General features: G+C 40.6%; 1 long non-coding RNA gene and 1 pseudogene across 1 annotated transcript in view; one reads left to right on the top strand and one right to left on the bottom strand.

Moving 5' to 3' along the window:
• The window catches only part of LOC134728952 (uncharacterized), a 173,853-nt gene that overhangs the window by 95,324 nt on the left and 60,112 nt on the right, over nucleotides 1–18,417 (bottom strand). Inside the window, exon 3 of the long non-coding RNA XR_010109797.1 lies at nucleotides 8,333–8,466. This is a non-coding gene — a long non-coding RNA (uncharacterized LOC134728952). The remainder of the gene's footprint in view (nucleotides 1–8,332; nucleotides 8,467–18,417) is intronic.
• On the top strand, nucleotides 16,801–17,992 carry LOC100970814 (interleukin enhancer-binding factor 2-like; annotated as a pseudogene).

The following is an 18,417-nucleotide window of genomic DNA, read 5'->3' as shown; positions in this document are numbered from 1 at the left end:
AGGTGGAGGCTGAAGTGAGCCGAGATCGTGCCACTGCACTGTAGCCTGGGTGATGGAGTGAGACGCTGTCTCAAAAAATAAAAAGAGAGAGAGGGAAAGAAAGAAATTATTTGCTATATAAGGATTGTTGTTAGGAGGAAATCAACAGTATAACTGTTTGTTTCTGTCTTTGACTCTGGTTAAATTACTCTACGTCCCGCCAGCATACCTGATTCCTATTGATAGGGGTAGCACAGCCTCGTAGTTATGAGCATGGATCAGAAGCTAGGGGCTGGTTTAAATCTTGATCTGCCACTTACTAGCTATGTTTCTTACCTCTCTGAACCTTGATTTCCTCATCTGTAAAAGGGGCTCATCATAGTTGTGAGGAGAATTAAGTGAACTAATATTTGTGCCTGGTATGCAGTAACCACTATGTATGTTTTTGAAATAAATAAATGTTGTTGGAGTGAAACCCCCCAACACATCTCTAATGCCGCCTTGTGACTAGTGGATTAAGTGAGCACTTTGAAAATATGTATTACTTGAGTGATTAAATTGCCAAGCTTCCTCATTTCATTTACATCTTATTTCCATTTCTAGTGAATCATTCCTTCTAAGCACAAGGTTGTGAAAGGAAATCTTGTACACTAATAATAGCATTACAAGCTACTATAACCAGGGCTTACTTACATGATTATCACCAAAGCTCCAATACATTTCTCAATTTAAATATTAAAAATCAGTCAATGATCTGTTAGCTGGAAAATATCTGGGGTGAAAGAGTGATTACCACTAAAAAATAGATTGAAGTCATTGCTGCTTTTAGAGCCTAGAAAAATACAAAGATCTGTTATTCTAGGTAAGTTACTTACTCTCTCTGCCTCCTTTATGGGCTGCTGGAAGGATTAAACGATTAATGTGTGAGAAATGCTTAGAACAATGCCTGGCTCAAAGTAAGTAATCAATAAATGCCAGTTCTTATTATCACAGGTATTCTGAATATAGGTTGTGGCGATCAGGATTTATGATGACCATGGCAGGTGGCAATGCCCCAAAGTGCAGAAGATGTCAATTCCTCTTCCATATCCCCAGTCAATACACACATTCCCCTCCACAACCAAGAGAAGTGGGCATTAAAGAAAGGAAGGGCAAGAGGAACGACAATTCTAAAAGATCACCAAGGTGTATAGTCTGAATTATTTGGACTAGTTCTGCTGTGATCTTAGCCAATTGACCCTCTGCCCTAATTTCCCCACCTGAAAAACAAAAGGCCAATTTATTAAGGGTTTCTGATGCGTGGGTGAAAGAGGCTGTTAACACTCGAAAGTATTATAGATTAACAATCTTTCTAACCATTTTAAATATTAGCAAATGTTCCAGCTCACAAAGTGCCATGGTTTTAGTGGCCTGGAAAAGGCTGCAATTTGTTCAAACATCAGTGGGTGTTATTTCTGGATGTTAATCAGTACCATTTACCTTGAGAACCTGGAAAATGTGTGGACTGTGCAAGTCCGCCATCTGCTGGTCCTGGAGACTCCGCGCCGCAGGGCAGAGATGCTTGTCCAACGCGGCCGGCACAGGAGCTCCTTGGAGAGCAGCAAACCAGCCAAAGCTGTTCCCACCACCTCAGGTCCTGATGCTGAATTATCACAGTGAACATGTTGCTTTCCCAAAGGGAGGTGATTTGTTTGAGAGGGTATGTGTGTGGTCTTTAAATAGTTTTGTTCTTTGTGCTTACATTATCATCTAGGAAGAAAAGATAATTTATTGCATCTCAGAAATGAAACGACTCTGAGATAGCATCTATTTCAAATGCCTCATTTTACACAAAAGAAAAAATGTGGCCCAAGAGTCAGACAACTTTCCCGAGTTACTCAGCCAGTAGTGGCAGGACAGTATCCCCAAGGCTCCTGCCTGGACACTCTCACTACCTTGGAGAAGGTGAAGGAGGGCAGAGGAATCTGCCAAAACAAAGAAAACTTCCCAGCCAGTGTCCTGGGTCACTGTATATGTCTTACTGACATGGGCACTTTAGCCATAGTTTGTAAAGAGCTTTAACTTCTCTTCTTATATCCATATAAAAATTTCACCTCTGATTGTAGCCAAAAGCCAAAGCCCTTTTATGCCCTATTGCACTTATGAAAGGGGAAAAATGCAAGTAAGGATACTTTATCTTGTGATTATTTTCACTTCCTGAAAAGCCAAAGATCTAGCAGTTTATTCACAAAGTCTGTCCTGTCATTCAGCAGCAGATGCCAGCCTCTTGCCTGGCAGCCACCAGAATAGAAGAACCCTACAGGTCAGAAAGTCTACACTCTTATTTCTCCACCAGAGAGAGGTCTCTCTTAGTTTATACAGGCCAACTATTTTTTTTTTAATTGGTCTTAGTCCAATAATGACATATTTGCCTGGGTCACCTGCCAGCCAACCAGGAGCGCTCATTCAGCTGGGGTGTGGATACAGAGAAATTCTAGTGCCATCCAACAGAGGGCAGTAGTGCACAGACACATAACCACCCTGCTCAGCTCTCTCCTATCAGAAAAAAGGGGGTGGGGGACACAGGTGCATATTCTTACTGCTCTGACTCTGTCCTGAGAGTGGAGCCAAACATTTTTCAGATGCCAAAATCAATCTTAAAAGTCAATGATCTGACAAGGACAAATATTAATCGCTAATTCCTGTTTCCCCCACTTCATGACGCTCAGCTTCATACTCCGCCCCTGAGCCTCCCAAACCAAAGTTCTTTTATCACGTGACAGAGACACAAGCCTTGGATCCATCTGAAAACAAGGCTGACAAGTTTCTCACCACCTAGCAACACAAAAAACTCTAAACACAATCCAAAGAATCCCCAAGGGAAACAGCTTCAAGAATCTTGAAAATCATACCTATTTTTGTTTGTAATGTGTGAAATTATTACAAGTATGTTCACCAAGAGGACTATTGATGGATGACTCACAATTTAGCTAAATTCAATGAACCACACACTGTGCCTATCCCAGTAGGTGACTCATGCATTTTTTATTTCAAGTATCAAGTGTTTGCCAAAAACAGTATTTTTAAAAAGTAATGAAAATTGTTCTGAAAGAGCTCATGAATAGGGTAGGACTACCCACCGACAACCTCATTTGTGCTCTGACCACTTACATGGGATTTGGTGGGTCTGCTAGAGCAGCGCTCGACAGAGTGCGCTCCCCACAGCAACGGTGGCAGGCAGAGGGCAGGCTCTGCAACTCACCACGCGTGGTTATCTCCCTCAAACCCACATCTCAGCAAGGATTCTAAAGCCCAATGATGTGTATGTGTTGGGGGGGGCAGGTACATATAGGTTTTGCTAAAACATATTAAAAATAAATGCATACATCCATTCAATTCCTGTTTGTCTTCTATTGAGCTTATCATTTCTCCCCCTACCTTTTTTAATTTAAGAAATCTAATTATCAGAGAAAAATGGAGGGAATGAAAGGTCACTGAGCAGAAATAATGAAAATGATTGCTGGTGAGGAACAGTTAAAGGGTGTAGACTTTATTCTGACCATTAGTGTTTTCATGTGCACCTGCTATTAGGCTATTCACAAAACCCTCAGTAAGAGTCCCCCTTTCTCAGCCTGCTTCTCTGACCAGCCAAAGGAAAAGTTTTTAGGTCCCACTGACTTCCAAAAAAACCCTCAAGTTCACTGACCACCTAATAATATCCTTGTAAATCTCAGAAAGACATTACTGATTTGGATGTTTTAATAAATATTTACAGCTTTGTGGTATTTCAAGGGGAAAGGATTTTAACACTTACAAATGCCTTTTCAAAGGATGTGAGGATGAGACAGAGTTCCCAGTGATGTTAGTATTTATTCCTAAAGCTTACTCTTCTTTTAAATCACAAACAATGACCATTTTTCAGGTTGTGTATTGACTTTTTAGTTTGCTGATCATTGCAGGCAAATTATGATGAAGTGTACGCTTTCCTCTTAAGGTCCCAGGAGACTTTCCTCCCCCCACACATTGTGGACATTGCTTCTTTTATAAGCAGGTTCTAAAAAATAAGTGCAGGAGGAACTCAGTTGGCTGACTCAATGCTTTGCATTATATGGTCACTCCTTATAGGTTTCTGATCTCTTGTTGCTTAGCAACATCTACACAGATATAATTTCCATCCGGTAGTGAAATCAAGTACTTTTGGCCTCTGTCAACATCAAGATTAGCTGATCTCTAGAGACCCCACACAGCCAAGGACACTTGTTGCTATTTTAAGAGATAGAAGAGGCTCTCTTCTTCTTGCATGCCTCTTCTCTTTTTTGTTTATCAATTGCTGCGTAACAAACTACCCCCAAAACAGAGTGCCCTAAAAAAACTCCTTATACAGTCTGTAGTTTGCCAAGGCTCGGCTGGATGGCTATGACATTTGATCCTTCATGAAACTGCAGTAAGATGGCAGCAGGAGCTAGAGTCTTCTCAAAGCCAGACTAGGCTGGACATCCAAGATGGCTTCTTCCCTCAAGTGACTGGTGCCTGAGCTGGGATGGCTGGAGCAGCTGGAGACTGGGCAGACATCTCCCTTGCCACATGGCTAGCTTGGGCTTCACAGCATTGGCTTGCAGGAGGCAGGGTGTGTGAAAGAGGCAGTGGGAGTGATCCACTCATGGGAAGGGATATGTTATCGCTGAGCCTTGTTTAGAATTGCTTGTGCATGCTGATAAGAAAAGGAAGACCAACTTTTAGTTGGTTTTAGTAAACTTTTTAAATTCTTTATAGACAGTGCATCCCTTTAATCTCTGTACTTTTAAGTGGCCCATTCCCACTGCCCCCAGCCTTGGTACACCACTTCCTCACAGCATGGCTGTTTCCAGAGAGTTGGACTTTTTGCCTCCTGACTAGCCTCCCCCAGAGCCTTCCAGGAAGAAAGGCAAAATCTGTGAGCCTTCTTATGACCTAGCCTCAGAAGCCACAGAGCTTTGCATCCCCTGCACTCTGTGGGGGCAAAAGCAAGTTGGAGGACCATCCTGGATTCATGGAGAGAAGACCAAACAAGTGTGAGTGCTGGAAAGGAGACTTCCCTGTGGGCCAGCTTTGGAGATGAGTGACCACATTCTCCATTACCATTTGCTCCACGTGGTTCAGAAACACATGATTATTTAACCAAAGCTGGGGTTGACTACACTTCAACTAACTGGAACCTACTATAACGGTAAGTGACTTTGCTGAAAGAGATTTTGAATTCAGAATTTCATTGAGCCTTAGGATCCTCTGATGAATTTTCTTTAACTATTTCTTGCTGAAATAACAGAACTTCTAGTACATAGGGCTAGACTATTGCCACGACTTCTGAGTCAATCAATGTAACTCATCTTAGCCTCAGGCCAAAATTTTTGCAAATGGCTATATTCGTACTCAATTCCATTTCTCACATGTACTCATCTGACCAATTGGAAACTTTCCAGAGCCAGCTCTGGAGTCATAACTCAAAACTTTTCACAGAGGTCCTAGGCCAGGTGTGAATAGAATCTTCAGGTTTCCTGAACCCACAAACTATAGCCAACCTGGATGTCAAGACCCTATAGGCTTAACTATTTCTTAAAATAGCAATAGCAAGCCCTTCTTATGTGCCAGACACTGTTCTCTGCTTTACCAATAGCAACTCATCTAAAACTCATAACAACACTATGGGTAGTAACCCTTATTATTATTATTTACAGATGAGGAAACTAAGACCCAAAGAGGTTAAGGAATGTGTCTCAGATTCCAAAGATAGCAAGTAGAAGAAATGTTATAGTCAGATTCCAGAAACCAAGCTCTTAATCATCATGCTATTATACTTCATAAGTTGTACAGTCAGTATTGCTGGCAATAAAGGACATTCATATAATTATGTACCATATCCTTGAAAAAAGTTATTTCAGTCAACAATTAAATCAGCCAAATGTCTTAGACATTGTTTTAGTCCATTCAGGCTGCTATCACAAAATACTATAAAAGGGCTGGCTTATAACAACAGGAATTTCTCACAGTTCTGGAGGTTAGGATGTCCAAGGTCAAGGGACTGGTAGATTCAGTGTCTGCTGAGGGTCTGCTTCCTGGTTCATAGATAGCACATTCTCACCGCATCCTCACGTGGTGGAAGGGATGAATGAGTTCCCTTGGGCCTATTGTATAAGATCGTTAATCCCATTCACAAGGGTTCTACCCTCATGACCCAATCACCTCCCGAAAGGCCCCACCTCCTAACATTATCACCTTGAGGGATAGAATTTCCAGATATAAATTTGTAGGGGAGGAGACACAAACATTCAGACCATAGCAGATGTACTAAGGGATACTAATGATATGACTTGCTCCCCCAACACAAACAGTTCAGTATGTTCTGAGAGAGGCAAGACTGACACCCAAACAGTAAATGAACAGTATCAAATGCCACCATATGGAAATAAGACCTGAACTGTGTGGTGATTTAGACTGCAATATTCAGCTGAAGTCAGAAAAGGTATTGTGACACTGGACACAGCACTTTTCCATTCAGCCAAATCACAAAACTCATATTTTCTTTTCACACATGCAATGTCATTCATGCCTTATGGTCTCTGTATAATGACATGATTAATACAGACAGAGTGGTCCACAGAAAAATCAGATCCATGGCATTACACAGCAGCCTGCCTTCAATAGACTTCCCTCATGAAGAGGCTATCACTCTGTACTCTTAGGAGGCCATGAAGCAATAACAAAGATGAATGTGTTTTTTAGATGTTTTCACAGGGGTCGTGACTTACTGTCCCAGAGAGCAGGTTTCTTGCAGAGGAAAAGCTGAGCCCTCAGTTGATTCCTTTACTGAGGTAGAAGTGTGGATTGGCTCAGGGAATAAAGCACCCTAAGGGCTATCAGATTCCAAGCTCCAAATCTGGCTCTTACCTTAGGCTAGTCACTTAACCTGCAGACAGAGCAAAAAACTAAGGGTAAAGAACCCACAGGTAAATAACAACATTCAAAACATATTATTCTATGGTACAAAAATACTAAACAGACACTGCATTTGGGTGAAAGCTATCTTTCAAGAGAACAGACCTACTCAAATGTATCTACTTAAAGGAATATTCCGGGTTCAGAATTGAGTGTGTTTTAAATTAGGACACATATTTTTACTAATGAAGCACGAACTGAAAAAAACAGCATTGGGAAGAGAAAAATCAGATGTGTAGCATGCACGAAGACTGCTTTGCTGCCTCTGTGGGGGAAATAAAGTTATGAGCATCATGATAAAATTAAGTTAATTCATTCCTATCACATCTAATAGGACTACTTAAAGATAAATCATAAAGTGTCAAAAAAAGTGTCAGCAAATAATGATTCTTACTTCAATGGTAAATAAATACCTGTCACAATGATATTAAATTGCTTAAGACTAGACTCTGAGAGCATGATAAATTGTTACAGATCTTAAACTTTGAGCAAGAGCATATTTCAAAGAAATACCTTCTTTTAGGAGGAGATATAAAAGAATCAGTTATATTAACTGAGACTTCCTTAAAAATGAATTTAGCAAATGCTAAATTGTTCTCTGAATATCTGATTAGCATGGACAGTTAATAGTCAAAATTCAAAATTCATCAACAGTTTTTTATGACAACAGCTATCTTAACAGCAGATCTTCTAATATTATATCTTTGATGGCTTTTATGAAAATCCCCAGTTACTGAAAAAGATATACTATTTTTCATGCGATTAATTTAACAAAAGTCTGTCTCAACATTTTTGAAACATTAAAAGCTTTCTCACAAAGAAATCAGGATAAAGCTGTTGCAAAAACGATAAAAATATCTATAAGATCACTTAACCTATTAAACAGCTACGTAATTGCATAATTTCTTAGTATAATAAACATAATTATATGTTCTTGATGCCATTAATTGTGTCAGCCCCATTAATTAACACTAAATACTATAGGGAAAACAATCTATTTATATTAAAATTTATAAAAGAACAAAAATCTTATTTTAAATCCCCAATAAACACCACACATCCTCAGTCACAGAGTTCCAATGGTCTTAATTGACCTAGTTTTAGTTAAAAGTCAAAACTACACTTAGGTTCAACCACAGAAAAGAAGAGGCCGCTTTTCTAGATTAATTATTATGCTTCAGTTATCTGGGAGCTGTTAGTTCAGCTCTCATAATTCTAGGAAAGAGTCCTAACACCGTGTCACAGAAACCTTAAATTATATTCTAGTCCACGCTTAGAACTGTCTTACTGTCCCTTCCATACTTTTAAAAGCTGCATTCAACACTTGTCTGTGTGGTCTTTTGCTAAGGATCCAGGAGGCCCACAGGTCTGAACAAACACATTGTGGTCTTCCAACTGGTACCTGGTTTCTGCTCCTGGATTTACCAAGTGACTCCTCCTGTGACTCTGGAAGCCTTGAAAAACTTGGCATCATTCCTTCCTCTGTAGATTAACAATAACTTTACCCATCTTCTTTCCCACAACTATGGAAAGGCTCTGAAAAAAAACAGAAATCATAACTTTGTACCTAATTTGTGATTCCTCGTGGAAGGAGGTAAAGTTCTCTGGGAAAATTAGAGATTGCACGGTCTTTCAAATACTAATAATCATAATCTCAACAAACTCTTTGCTATATTAAAAAACTTACAGGAATTTAGAATGCCTCAAACTGGAAACAAATGTCCATCAACAGGAATGTAGATTCATACAATGGAATATTCAAGCATAAAAAGTATGAACTACTAATACATAAAACAACATGGACAAATCTCAAAAACATTATGTTGAATGAAAGAAGCCAGACTCATAAGAGTACTCATTATATAATTCCATTCCTATGAAAGCCAAATACAGGTAAACAAATCTATGGAGCTAGAAATGAGATCATGGTTGCAGAAGTAGGGTAATTTTCTAGAAAATTGCACAAGGAAAATGGTGGAGGGTGGAAATGTTCCATATCTTTTTAAGGGGTGATGTTACACAGGTATCAAAACTCATCTGTGAGCACTTAAAATCTGTGCATTTTATTGTATGTTACTTATATATATGTTAATAAAAGAATCTTAGCAAAATGTCTCCTACAGGAGTTACAATTTGCTAAGGACTCTTCCTCAGACCATAAGAATTTAGTTAGAACTAATAATAGTATTAGTCTCTGGGGGAAAGAAATGGGGACCAGGATTAGAGGTATTGGTCAAAGGGGGCTCTAGCTTTATCTGTAATATTTTTCATCACTTTAGCAGCTTGCTCTTTTCCCTTTTATCTAGGAGATGAATTTATATTGGTATATGGAGCTGCTGCATTATTTTTTAAGGTCATGTAGTCGTATCAGCCAGAGTTTATCAGGGAGGCAAAACCACTTAAAGTTATGGGCTGAGAGAGACAGTATAGAAATTAGACCTTGTACAAGTGTTGGGGGAGCTGGGGAGGTAAAGATCTGGGAGGGAGAGTTTGACATTTCTGAAGAGTTGCTAGTCAATATGAGAAGCCCCTACAGTACTTCAGGCCACAAAGCGGATCAACAAAGGGGAAGCTGGGGGGAATCTATGGGAGGCTGTTTCCTCCGTGGGTCTCCAGCAAGGTGCCAGTCAGGAGGAGAAGTTGAACGTGGGGCAAAGAAGAGTGAGGGCTTGCCAGCAACCACCAGCCTCTCTGAGTCTGTCTCCCATCCAATCTCCATGCCTTTAAGAGAGAAACAGGTACTGTTCACGTCCACCTTTCAAATGTCCCACTAATTCCTCTTTTGGCCAATTATCACTTAGAATCCTGCAGGAAAGGGGTTCTGGGAAATGTACTTCTAAGTTTACCCAGTTAACCTGGTACTGGTACAAATGACCATGATACGGCTTTACCGTATCTTTGTATTCTTGGTACGGCTTTACCGTAATTTAATCAGTCACCTATTGATGAGCACTTGGGTTGTTACTGAGCTTTTGCTATCATAAATGGTGTTGCAATGAATATCCCTGTCAATTCCCTCCCTCCACACATGCAGGAAGGCATCTGTAGAATACAATCCAGGTGAGGATTGGTCCAACTTGATCCAAATGTCCATACCGAGTCCCCCAAAATTGGACCCAGCCTTGTGGGTGCTCACTGTAAGAGTCAGAGAGCAGGTACTGTGGTTTGCTCTGAAGGTATTATGTAGGCACTATGACTTACATAGTATATACTATGACTACTAGGTAATTTGGGCTCCCCCAAAATTATACCATTCAAGTGATGGAAAACAGTCCCCAAAAGCAAAATAAACAGTTTTTATAGATTGGGGTTTTTCAGCCTCGGTGCTATTGACATTTAGAGCTGAATAATTCTTTGTTATCACAACAAAAATAGCTTCTGAAAGGCAAACTCATACGTACACCACCACCCACCAATTGAGAAGCACTGGAAAAACAACAGATTTTAAAATTGAGAAGTAGAGCTAAGTCATCTTGCATAAAAAAGGAAGAAAGGACTGGGGTTTGGGGGTGATAACCTAGGTAAAAAGGGGACTGAGCATGGTGGCTCCCCTCCTGTAATCCCAGCACTTTGGGAGGCCAAGGAGGGCAGATCACTTGAGGCCAAGAGTTCGAGGCTGGCCTGGCCAACATGGCAAAACCCCTCTACTAAAAATACAAAAATAAGCTGAGAGTAGTGGCGGACACCTGTAATTCCAGCTACTTGGGAGGCTGAGGCAGTAGAATCACTTGAACCCGGGAGGCGGAGGTTGCAGTGAGCTGAGATTGCACCACTGGACTCCAGCCTGGGCAACAGAGGGAGACTCTGTCTCAAAAAAAGTGGAGGGGTGGGGGTTAAGAATATTAAACAAGGAAAAAAGTAATTGAGAGGAGTCAGAGACAAAGCAGCTCACAAGATAGGAGAGTAATATTGGGAGTTGGAATGTGTCCAAAGAGGAACTATTTTTAAATTTTTGACATTTTAATTTTCCCTCAGGGTCTAAGAACAATCATTTCAAACACTGTGTTAATTTTTTTCCTAATTGTAATTATCTTCCTTATCCTCAGATCTTCAGGAAAAGTTCTCTACATATAACCAATTTATCTGTGTTAGTGGTACATTGAGGAGGTGTCCAGAGACAAAGAGACAAGATAGCAAATGAATGGACAAGATGCTGTGAGGGAGTAGGATTCAGAAGAATGTCCCAGAGCACAACACAGCCGGGAATTCACAGAAATACTGGGGAAAAGGCACAGTGGACTTCCCACTTTCCGTGGATGGGGTCTCGACCCATTTTAAGAGGCTATTAAAGGAAAAATTGACTGCAGGAGGCAGGTCACCTTGGAAACATGGGATATATTTTTTTTAATTTTAGGCATGGAGATATGGAAGGATGCATAGAGGCCTGGTATATAACTAAGAGCAGGGACTCTGGAGTCCGAGGGTCTGTGTTGGAATCCCAACTTTGCCACTTATAACCATGTACTTTTGCGCAAGTTATTAAAGCCTCTGAGACTCCATTTCCTTCTCTGTAAATAGGGAAATAATAATACCTCATAGGGTTGTCAAGAGGAGTAAATGAAGCACAATTGTAAAGTGGATGGACAGGAGCTTAGTGTATACAAATTGCTGTACAAGAGCTTGTTAAATAATATAAATAAATATGCATCAAAATGTTAAGTGTTTTTTGACGAATATAATTATGGGAGTTTTGAATTGTTTAAATTTAATATTCACCTCTGAAGTGTTTAAATTTCCTACAAAGAGAATGTGTTACTTATAAAATCAGGAAAAAATAATAAAAAGATTTCCATTTAGGAAAAAATGCAAAGAATCCATAAGAATCTTCATGATAAGCATCAGAAGCAAATTCTTTTCTACAACAAATGATAACAATCCACTGATTATAAAGTTTTCTGTTAAAATATAACCCCTATGTTTTAAAGAAGTTCAAATCTGGACATGTGTCCAGCTCAAGATTCAGCTTTTCTATCATCAGAAGACAAGTAAGACTAATGAACACATTTGTTCAGGCTCTGGTTCAATGATAAGAGTCTATTACCTTCATAGGATTCATTAGTGTCTGCCTGTAAGAGAGAATATGCTTGAATCATACAAATCTTGCATTTCTTAAGTAGGGACCAGGTTCATTCATTATGGGTGAATAATTAAAACTGCTGTAGCTGTGTCTTTACGAAGAGTATCATACGTCTATTATAGATCTACAATAGAATTACCAATAAATAGGACTCTGCCCTCTTATTTACTCTTGGAAACAATAGCAATGTGCATACTGCATGCAAAATGCTCACATTTGAGGAACTTTAAAAATCACAATGTAACTCAGCTACATCTCTTTTATTTTTATACAGGTTAAACTTGGTTTAACATCAGATCTATAAATATGTGTTACACTTTCATGCTGTGTAAGAACCGTATTCAGAGATTCCCAGGATTTAAAGGCATGCATGCTATTGTTCTTGCCTCCTGGGTGGCTTGCAGTCTACTTGTGAGGACCACACATGTTCCTTGGCTGGTGAGGGCAGACAGGAGGGAGGAGTAGGAAGGGGACTTGTATTAGGAGACGCTCAAATCTTCTCCTGCACCTACTGCAAATACCATCTGTCAGCCTGTCCTTTCCCTCTTCTGTAACTCAGGCTAATCGATTACAAAAGCAGTAATAGACCCACCACATAGACAACTGTGGGGCCCAGGAAACACAGGCAGTTTTGTTTTCTAAGGAGTAGACAGTGCAAGACCCCTGCAGCTTATATGATAGGACTATAGAACACCTAGCATAGAATTCCCAACCTGCTGTAAGCAGTAGAGGGGCAAGGAGAATTAAAGCAAGGATAGGGTGCTACTCCAAACTATCTTCTGGACCAACACATTGGGAGTCCTTGCCCAGCCACTGGCCTCCATCTTTTAGCAAATGTATTCCTCCCTCATGTTCAATTAATTTCCCCCTTCCCAACTCCAACCATGTGGTTACAGGAAAATGTGGCATGTTCTTATCTGATCCTGCCCTCCTAGTCACAGCTGGCATCCAAGGCTGAGCAGCCACCTGACCCGGCCACCCAGAGTTCTCCCCTAGCCTTTTAAAAAAATTAATCTGGGAGAGTCAGTCTGTCTCTCTGATAGAAAAAGTTGTAAAAGAACTCCCATGCAAGGTGTCGACAGCCCCATTAACTGCCACGTGGAGAAAGCTGGTCTGCAGTGTGAGAAAATAGAGCCGGCACCAAGAGAAGTAAAAACCAAAAAGAGAGACAAAGTCCTGACAAGCTGGTTCCTGGTTTGAGGGTTCCTGAGGCCCCGCTGCATTCCTTCCTGCCCGGCTGGTGACTTGGTCATCCTACTCTTCTTTCAGTCATGTCGGCTACCCCAAGATCCTTCCATTAAATATCCCTTTTGCCTAAACGAGTTAAATATGGACTTCTGACACTTATCTAAAGTCTAGTGACTCAAATTAGTTTTTCTCAACCAAAATAAACTATGGAATAATCCTTAAATATGGCTTGGGTACAGACAGCATATTTCTTTACAAAACAAATTCAGAGGTATGTTGATATTCTATTAGATTGATTGTTGTAATGGATTTCTCTAATTTGCAGAGATTTCATACCAAATTTGTGTGACAGATTCTTATTACTGAGTTATTAGATTACCCTGAAGGACAAATGCTTGTATCTGTATTTTCTCTTCTTTCTTTTCAATGATATTGTCTTACATTAGTTGGCAAGCAAAAAACCTCAGGAACAACTTGCTCGACTTCATTTTCCAAGTGTAAATTGTCCTGTGTGTACATTACTCTTGGTCATATTTCATGAGGTTATAGTGTTTTAGAACTGGAAGGAATCTCATTATCTGTATAAACCTTTTGTTAGAAGCCAACTGGAGTCTGGTAAAAATCTTGAAGAATCAAATAAGTATATATTCAATCAATACAACCTCTTGAGAACACTTCTAAATTACTACTGTCAGTCCAAAAAACAATAATACTATTTTCAATATTAATACTTACATTCAGTTTGGGAACCTTAATATCCCTTCTTTCTCAGTCCTTTAAGACAGAGACCAATCTGCCTTACTATAAAAGGAACAATAACAATATTAAAACAAATTGGTAGCATAAATAAAAACCATACAACCTCATTATCTTTGTGGAGTAAGTGATTACAGTGCTGCTGGTTACCTGCAGAGGCAAAATGCTACCAGCGGCAATTTTGGTGAATTAACTGGGGTTTATTGGCATACTGTCAAGAATTTAGAATGACTCATGGAATGAGTGTTAATGGAGTGAAACCTTCATTCCATCTATTTGGCAAATGGCAAGGCAATCTAATTGTTTTTCCCTAAAGCAACACAACAATCAGATATTTAGACAGCACATTACTTCCTTTCCTACTGGAAGAAACAGGAGTCATGAGATAAGAGAAGAGATCTAAAAAGCACTGAGATTTTTCTTTGAGTTTTATTAGATTTGCTGAACCTGCACTACATGTTTGAAATGCAGGACTGAACAAAAACGACTGCATTTCTAAGGTAAGCAGAGTATCCAAGGGAGAAACTTGACGTGAATAAACAAATGTTACTGAGTACCCACTGTGGACTCAGCTCTGTGCTAGATACTTCTCAATCGTATTACCTAATAAGAAAACAACTATGAAAAAAAAAAGTATGAGACCATAATTAAAACTAGTTTGTAGAGTGCTCATATCACGGAGGCATGTAAGTCATACAACCCCTTACCGCTCAAAGGGTGGTCTGCTGACCCTACCATCGCCATCGCCTTTGAGCCTGTTAGCAATGCAGAATCTCAAGCCCTGCCCCGACCCATGAAATCAGAGCTACATTTTAACAATCTCTCCATTTGCACATTAAAGTTTAAGAAGCACTGATTTAACCAACTGTCTTGGCTTATAATTGAGAAAAATAAGGCTCAGGGTGGTTAAGTGATGTGTCTGACCAAACAGCTAGTTAGGAACCCAGCTGGGACTCCCAGGTCTCTCAGCCCGCAGGCCAGTGGAACTCAGGATACTGCAGGATTTCAGACAAGAGGGATTTAAGTGTGTGTCATTCCCTCAAATGACCATTGATTGTTCCCATCTTCTCTGTGCAAAGCACATACGTACAGAGAGCCTGAGTGAGCCCAATCATCCTGCCTCCTCCCAACACCTCCTCCCACTAATACTCCTGCACAGTCCTCCCTGGAGGGACTTCCCCTTTGCCTGTCCTCATTCTAACCTTTTCCGAGGCCCTGTTAAAGAACCAGCTGGCCCATGAAGCCTTCCCTAATGACTCCAGTCCTCTTCAGTTTCTGCATTTTTAATTCAGATTTGCTTCTACATTCTGCATAGGGCATTCTAAAAAGTTACTTATTACACCCTGACACATTTTCTAATACTATGTACTAGACATATTGGCATATGGTTATATAACAATAATATAGATGCAATCTTTTTCTCTATTGTGCTTTTCAATAATTGTATCTATGTCTCCTTTCCAAAATAGATTACTTGTATTTTATCATATTAGACCATCACTTAACACAATAACAGAAATAATACGAAACTCTTGGTGGTGGAAGGGATCCTCTCTAAAACATCCCTAAGACACAGACGTGCAGTTTTTTACTTGCATGCTTCCTGTGTTAGGAGGCTCACTACTTTTTAAAAAACAGTACTCTTTTAATTCTGAAATTTAGTTATTAGAAAATTCTAAGCCAAAATCTACTTCCCACTAACTTCTACCAGTGTCCTCAGTTCTGCCCTTAGAGGTAGTTTTGAACTGGCTGAATCCGTCTTCTACAGGAAAGCACTGCAAGTATTTGAACTAACTTAACAAAAATAATTTGGAGACACAGAAGGTCTAGCAGTTAGGAGCAACGAAGACCTAAGCCTGTATTCTGCATTTCCTGTCTGTATGCTTCTTAATGAATTCATGGTATCCATAAATTTTTGTTGAACACCTACTATGTGCCGGACTGTATGGAGCACAGGCCTTGTGGAGAGATTATAGGACAGAGGAAAGATGACAAGATCACACATACCCCTGAAGCTGCAGAATGGAAACAATTTCACAATGGAAGCTTGAGATCATTTCATCTGACCTTCCATTTCACCCAGGTCTTCCTAAGCTGCCAAAGTATAAGCCTCTCTAGTCATCCCACCCCTCCCACACACGCACTCCAATTTGGTTCTACGTTCTTCCTTAGCAAATCACCTTCCTATAGCTGCTCTTCTAGAATTCCAACTCCCAAGTTCATAAACTCTGCTGAACTCTCAGTCTTTTCCCAGAACACTAACTCCAACTGCATGGCAGGATTTCCACTGAGGATGCTGCCTTCCCCTCTACTAAAGTGAAGGCTGCTTATTTTCCCAATGATGACTCACAGCAGAGCCAGAGAAGGAGCTGCCATTCTTTAAGCCTCCCAATGGCTTTTTAGATTCCACACTTATTCATTCATTCATTCAAACTAGGATCCCTCGCCCAGTATACAAACACCTCTTCTAAGGCTAATGCATTCTAGTTACAGGAATAACTAGAGAATCTTGTAACAGACCCTCTCAGCTCCAAAGGCAATTTGCCCTCTCTGGACAATTGTAACACTGAATCAGGAATGGCTGAGCTGAGGACAGATTCTAGACTGTATTTCTGAATTCCATATTTCTTCCAAGGGGAGAAAAGTGAGATCTTTTCTGCTATTTCATCATCACATTACAATTTGGAGAGGAAAATTCTACCTTCATAAATGCTAGAGAATGAAAGATAAACAATGGAATGTGTAATGCTAAAGGCTTATAAAGTTTAAGCCTACCATGATTTAAAATGAGGTATCTGAGAGGAAAGGGGTGGTTAGTGCAGCCTCCAGTGTGGGGGATTTAAGGTGCCATGAGAGATGACAGAGGCCATGGTCATGGTGGGCGCTTTGCTTCCAGAAGAGGCCCAGGAGGAGGGTTCAGGCTCTTTGTGCCACATATCCCATTTGATTTCCATCTGTGTGAAATGGCCTTCCCAGGGGTCAAGCCAGCACCTGATGAAATGTCCTTCAGTGAGGCCTTGCTGAAGAGAGATCAGTACCTGGCTCCCAACTCTGCTGAACAGGACTCTGTCCTTTCTCTGGTGACAAAAATAAACAACGTGACTGATCATTTGATTGTGGCTCTAATTTGAAGTGCAAATTCAAGAAGTCTGACAGGTGGGATCGTACTAAAAGAGAAAGATGGCTACAGGCCACAGTGCAGCTGCCCTGGTGGTAATACTAAAAACTCTGCCAACACTGGAAGCTGTTACTGCCCTGGGGAACAAAGCCTTGGAAAGCCTCAGAGCACAAGATCCTTCTGAAGTTTTGACCGTGCTGACCAACAAAACGGGCTTGAAATCAGTTCTTCTGATGCTCCAGTGAAGATTCTCATTACAATAGTGTCACTCAATCTTGGAAAACTGGACCCCAAAGTCTATTTGGATAGCAAGGTATTGCAGAATGCCTTGGCAGTCATCTGCCCTGCCTGCTGGATTGAGAGAAGTGCCTCTCAGTCCATAAAGTTCTCATCAGACTACTCAAGGACTTGAGGATTTGTTTTCCTGGCTTTGAGCCACTCACATTCTGGATCCTTGACCTACTGGGTCATTCTGCTGTGATGAACAACCTCACCAGACAGCCTTTGGCCCTAAATGTTGCATATGAGCATTGCTTGCAAATTCTGGCTGCAGGACAGTTCCCGCCAGGGTCACTGGGTGTCACTGACCCCTGTGAGAGTACACACAGTCATGACCATGCAACTGCAGGACATGGTCTGCCACACAGCTCTGACTCTGGTCTGAATCCTCTGGTGGCTTTAGGAAGATCCTTGGCCAGGAGGATGATGCCAGCCATCTTGCTTCCAAAATGTCTACCGGGGATGGAGTGATAGTAACACCTTCAGAAAAGGCTTAAGAGAAGCTGCCAGAGAAACAGGGAGGAGAGGAAGAAAAGGAGAAGACAGAAGAACCACCTCAAGGAGAGAAAGAGGAAAGCATGGAAACTCAGGAGTGGCCTTCCCTTCACTCCCTTTCCTACCCAAGGGGGAAGACTGGAGCCTAAGCTAGCTGCCAGTGGGCTTTACATGGTGGCAGGCATTTCCGTGGGACAGGAAGACAACAGGAAGGAAAATAAACTCTGTAGAAGGAAATGCCAGTCCAGTGGGTTTTGATATTGGCTTAGCAGCCAGAGTCTCCCATTTATGACCTATGCCATCCATCTATAATGAAGCGGGATACCAACATTTCTTCCTCATACTCTAGAATCCCCAACTCCTGAAAACCCTTCTCTCAACTAATAACTTTGCTGTTGAAATGTTGTGAGCTGTTAGTGTCTGGAAAACTTTTTCTAAGAAAAACAATGAAAATACTTCCTAATAGGGCATAAATAAATAAATATAAAAGGAGATACCTGAGAGCAAACACTGCTTTGAAGATCTACAAATTTCTGCTTTTTCCTTAGAGATGTAACTCCCAATGAAGCTGTTG

This window comes from Pan paniscus, chromosome 15 (assembly GCF_029289425.2).
Source record: "Pan paniscus chromosome 15, NHGRI_mPanPan1-v2.0_pri, whole genome shotgun sequence".
Classification (NCBI taxonomy): Eukaryota; Metazoa; Chordata; class Mammalia; order Primates; family Hominidae; genus Pan; species Pan paniscus.
The sequence above is the reverse complement of the archived record's forward strand: the minus strand, read 5'-3'. Positions and strand labels throughout refer to the sequence as shown.